Genomic DNA, 5,794 nt, shown 5'->3' on the forward strand with positions numbered 1-5,794 from the left:
AGCAAGTCATCATTTTTTTAATTTCCCTTTGACTTAAAAACCGAGAAAGTCAACTTTAAAATTCAAATTTAAAAAGTCAAACTTAAAAGTCAAACTGAAAAGCTAAATTTGAATTTTGAAAGTTAAATGAAAAAGTCAAAGTTTAAAGTCAAAGGTCAAAGTCAAAATTTTAAAGTCAAAAGTCAAAAAGTGAAATCAATTTTATTTATTTATTTATTTATTTATGGTTGAAAATGAAATTTAAAAATAAAAAGAAATTGATTTTTTTTTTAACATTAAGCATGCACACATCTATATCATAAATGTCAAGTACACCTTGAGAAGTACACACACTGCACTGTTCAGCAACTAGTACAATCTGACACAAATCAGTCCCTATAAATAGTACCCTCACCAGCATACCAGTGTGCAACCATACACACGTGTGTGGCCGCACACACTGTGTGCGGCCGCATACACGAGTGAGGCTGCACACATACATCAAGTCTACTACACTGCCTTACATACACTACCACCCTAAATAAGAACTATACAAAATTAATGCCTAGCTCATACCACAATATTATGGACATTCAATCTCCCCCTTGGTTTGAGGCTAGCATAGTCTTGATCTTCATTCATCTGGCTTCTCAATTGGCTTCTCAACCAGCTTTAGATCTGATCCTCCCATGGAGCCCATCCATATTCTTCCATTAATGATTGTAGCCACCATTGCAGTAAACTCTTTGGTAGCAGCTTCCATAACGTCTTTTCTGCAAATGATCTGGTGACGAGCAAGAGTTCAGATATCCCTCTCTTTGAATCGAAGAAGATCTTTGGCACTTATCAACCTCATAACTTGTTCTCGATCCTTGAATTTAATAGCAACAGTTGCAGTTTCGTCATCATAAGCCCAAAATTCCATGTTATCAAGATATCCCTCCTAGAAGTGTTGAGGGATAGGAATTTCCTTCTGCTGTTTTGTCACAGGCCAAAGAATGATCTTCATGGGTTTTCCTGATTCCGGATCAAGAATTTCTTTGTCTTTTCGATACAAGGCTCTTGCAGTCTTCATTGATGGAAAATTTTCTTTTACTTGCCTGTCAAGAAACCTTTTGAAGTTAGAAGCACTTAGATCTTCCAAGGGATTGTGGAATGGGGCTCTGGATAATTCAGCTAGATCAACTTTGGTCCAAGAGTTAAAATCATGGGTGCTCTTGTAATACTCAGGATTGCCTGAGTTTCTTTTCAAAACCCACATATTTTTTTTCAGGATCAAAGGCCCATATTCGAATTCCTGATCTATCTCCGAACTCGTCACCAAACTTTCTTTTCTTTAGATCAGTCATAGTTAGAACAAGGTCTTTTGCCTTGCGATTCTCATTCGAGTTCTTTATGAATAGTAGACCTTCGCTCTTGTTGGCTGTTACGGTTCTTTTTCCCTGTATGATCGTTATTCGGGCTCTGCTTCCTTCTGGCTCCTTTTCAAATCTATTGACAATAGTGGTTATTCTAGGAGCAGGTGGATCGATAGGAAGGTCGTCAGAAACTGACTGTGAGTGGGATGTGGGAGGATCATCGATTCCATGTGGTTGTTGGAAAAGGGCCTTGACTTTGTCTCCAAATGCGTCATACAAAACGTTCTTGAGATTGAAGTAGCTAGCTGTCACTGCACCATGACTTGTTTGTAGGTCTTTTATCTGCTTTGTCTTTTCCTCATCCTTCGCTCTGAGCTCTTCAATGTAACATCTGTATGGTCTTTTCGATGAGTTCTTGACGGAGAATCCCAATTTCTTCACGAAGATCAGACGAGGAAGATATATCATCACATGTGCACTCCTCTCTAAATGATATTCCTTTGCCACGAGAGGAGGTTAGACTTTGTTGGGCCATGTGTTTTGCCAATCTAATCGAGGCTTCATCCATAGAAGGTCTAGTGGGAGAATATTCTGGGATGGATGATGAGCCGCCTGTTTCAAACATGGTTCTCGGGCCTTCATCAGGTTGTGTTGGTGGAGTGTAAAAGTAGTAACAGTGACCGTGGAGAAAACTTGAGGTGCACTTCTCACAATAGGTACCTCCAGACTCGCAATTTATTGACTTGTTTCCATGGAGGATTGAGACGTCTGGGACTGAGTTGAATCAGGAACAATTGGAGCAGATGTTGAGATAGTTGACACAGAGGGAGGAATCTCTGAGATCACATCTCCTTGACTTGACGCAACCTCCATGGGCATAGACGTGGAGAGCAGAATTTTGAGAGCATTTCCTTCTTCCCTAGTCTTGGTTGCCGAAGAGGCAACTTCATTGACTTTATTAAGGCAGTTGTTGGGGAATCCTGGAAGAGGACCAAAATCTTCATCATAAAGATTAAATTCAATAATTGTCGGGATGTCATCACTAAACCATGTAAAGTCAATTCCCTTCAAAAACTCTACGTCATCATAAAGATCATCATTATCTTCTTCTTGAGCAGATAGAGTTTCATCTTCTTCTTGATAATCATGTTCCTCAGCCACTATGACTGAAGGATAATCATGAACCTCCTCAATTTCTGGCTCAAGAGGTTGAACGTATAATGTCTTCAGATTCCATAGGGATGGATTGATCCTCTGATTCGGATCGATCACTCTCTTCAAAAATTCCGAATTTTATCAACGGAAACGTATAATGTCTTCAGATTCCAAGGCTTCGTTTCCTCTCCGCAGCTCAGGATGAATAACATTAAAGATGATTTGCAAAAATCTTGGGTACATTAAGAATTTATCTCTCTTGCTCCCCTCAAGATTTAGAACCAGCTCATTCATTACAAACTTCGAGAAGTTGAATTCAGTTCCTGCAGCCAAGGCCCATGTGGTCTAAAATATCCTGGGTTTGATGAATGTTAATTTCCATAGAGTATTCAGATCTGTCATCTATTTGGAGAGATTCCCGAATGATACTCTCTGATACTTGAACTTTCTTTCCTTCAATTGTCGCTTCAATGAACTTTTCACCCTTGTTATCCTTCCTTACAACTGCGCTTCTCCAGAAGTCCTTGATTAGATTCTGGTAAATTGCAGGGCATGTTGTTAATGCATGGGCCAGGAAAGACTTCTTCAAACCATCAACAATGAACTTTAAGTCATTGTGAGCTTCAGGAGGGTCTTCAAGAAAAATGGTAGAGTTGTGAACCTTAGCAAATTCCAAATCACCCATCTTAACCTGAAAAGAAACAAGCAATCATTAGGGCAAAAATAATTTTGATTATAACAGAGATGGTGTAGCAGCACATGAAAGTGCACACAGCCGCACACGTGCAAGTGTGCAGCCGCAGCCGCACGCACTCAGCCGCACACGGTTCAGCCGCACACGCCTGTGTGGCCGCACACGGTTCAGCCGCACACGACTGTGTGTAGCCACACACACCGTGTGCGGTCGCATTTGCAAACGAAATGTTATTTACTTCGATTAAAAAGCAAACAATGATCCATTTTTCATAAAAACTTCGTTATGAGAGTTGTGTTCATGAGAATTAGCAGAAATGTGCTTTGATTTCAAGAAAAACTATGGAATATTCAAAGTTTTAGAGAGAGAGAGATCTGTGTGTGCGATTGAGAGAAAAAGATGGAAACAGTGCCGGTAAAAAGTCTCACCGCACACACCCTTTATATACTCAACAATTTTTCATTTTCTCCCCCTCAACCTTTTAATAATTAAAAACCGCTACCCATACTCAAGAATTTTTGAAAAACAAACCATTTTGAGGATTAAAGGACTAAAAATTATTATTCCTAAGCGTTTTAAAAATAAAACTAAAAGTAAACTTACAACTAAGATAAAAATAAAAATAAAAATAAAAACAAAAATAAAATAAAAATAAAAATAAAATAGAATAGACTAAAATAAAATAAAATGGAAATACTATTAACGACAAAAATTAAATTTTAATTTTAATCCTATAAATTGTTTTAACCTTTGAAATGAGGGATCAATGTTGTTAGACAATCGTTGTTCATTTATCAGTTCCTTCTCCTTCATGAATAGATCTGGTCAATCGTCGGTATTGTGGTCCACTTAAACACGAAAAATCTTGTGACAAATTTGGACATGCTATAAGTGACAAGACAGATTGACCCTAAGTTACTAGATAAAATTTCTAAGGACCATCTATCTGACGATGACCAAGGATATTGTTGTCCACCAAAATTGAGCAGCAAGATCTATTGACAATCTTTGATTGTTCAATTTTAATTGTACTGGAACATGTTTCCCGCTTCCTGATATGCCCCAGTAATCAAAGACTTCCAGAGTACTCCTTACATCGGGTGAGCAAACAATCATTAGGAGAGAAGATAGATTCAGAATATTATCACTTATACTTTTAGAGGGATTGAGAAGTAGAAGGTTGCATATGTTGTGTACCAGGTCGGATTGTTAGTCACGCAAAGGAGACAACATATGGCTAACAGATAAGAGGAATTTCATATATATATATATATATATATATATATATATATATATATATATAATATGTAGAGAAATAGAGTTGCATATGTTACAGTCCAGGTCGGATCTCTTCCAATCACGCAGCGGAGGCAACATATGACTAACAGTAAGAAAGAAAGAAAATAATTTTCTACATACCTAATTCATCGGAATTTACCAGTCGCCCCATCAATACCGGAATTAAGGACAAAATCCGCGCATCGAGGAAAAGTTAAACCACGGTTCCAGATACAAGTTCATTTAATGTGATGAGTAGATTCTCATATATGTCTCCCTGCTCAACCTATCCAAGCGTCGTATTGTCAGGCTAAACGGAACTATCTAGGTCAAGATTTATCAAGTCTCTAGATTCCTTAAATTTATCTGCACCTAGTCAAGTCTGTTAATTTCTTCGTGCCTCCCAGGGCATCGAATACAGAGCCTAGAGAATCCAGTTTTGGTACTTTACACAGACTCAGATTGCCCGTTATCACTTGTTAATATCACTTCCCAAATCATATCATAAAACGCAGATATATTTTTAATTTTTTTTGTTTTTCTAATGTTTTTGGATTTTCTAATTTTCTAATGGTTTTGGATTTTCTAATTCTTAATGTTTTTGGTTTTTGTAATTTATTTATGTTTTTGGATTTTGATTTTTCTCCCCCTAAATTTGTGCATAAAATAAAAAGGAAAAAAAAATGCACAAATTTTTCCTAAACTAAACACAAAAAAAATTAATCCTCAAAACGAATCATTTTCAGAATATTAACCAACACATCGAATCGAGCTGTGTTAAACGGCTTGGTGAACAGATCCGCTAGATTATTATCAGAGCGGAACTGTTCTAGCCGAATGAGCGAACGCTCATAACATTCTCTGATAAAAGGAATTTTGATGTCGATGTGCTTGGTTTTTGAGTGCTGGACTGGGTTTTTGGCAATTGGATCGCAACCTCATTATCACAGAAAAGAGGGGTTTCTTGAAAATTCAAACCGTAATCCAACAGCTGATGTTGGATCCAAATGACTTGAGAACAACATGCAGATGCAACGACATATTCCGCTTTTGCTGTTGAGGTGGAAACGGTATGCTGCTTCTTGCACTGCCATGAAACCAATCTATCTCCCAAAAATTGGCATCCTCCTGAAGTCGATTTTCTATCAAGCAAAGTATGTGGACGATGTGCTAGTCAGCTCATCAGGAAAGTTCACATTCAAATTTAGCAACCGGTCCACAAACCTTGGAATTTTATGCAAGTGGCCCGTGATGGGTTCACCATCCTTCATTCTATTTGTTATCATGGAAGAGATGATTTCATACCTCTCTTGACGAGCACTCTGATGGT

This window comes from Lactuca serriola, chromosome 2 (genome assembly GCF_051521515.1).
Source record: "Lactuca serriola cultivar US96UC23 chromosome 2, Lser_US96UC23_V15, whole genome shotgun sequence".
Classification (NCBI taxonomy): Eukaryota; Viridiplantae; Streptophyta; class Magnoliopsida; order Asterales; family Asteraceae; genus Lactuca; species Lactuca serriola.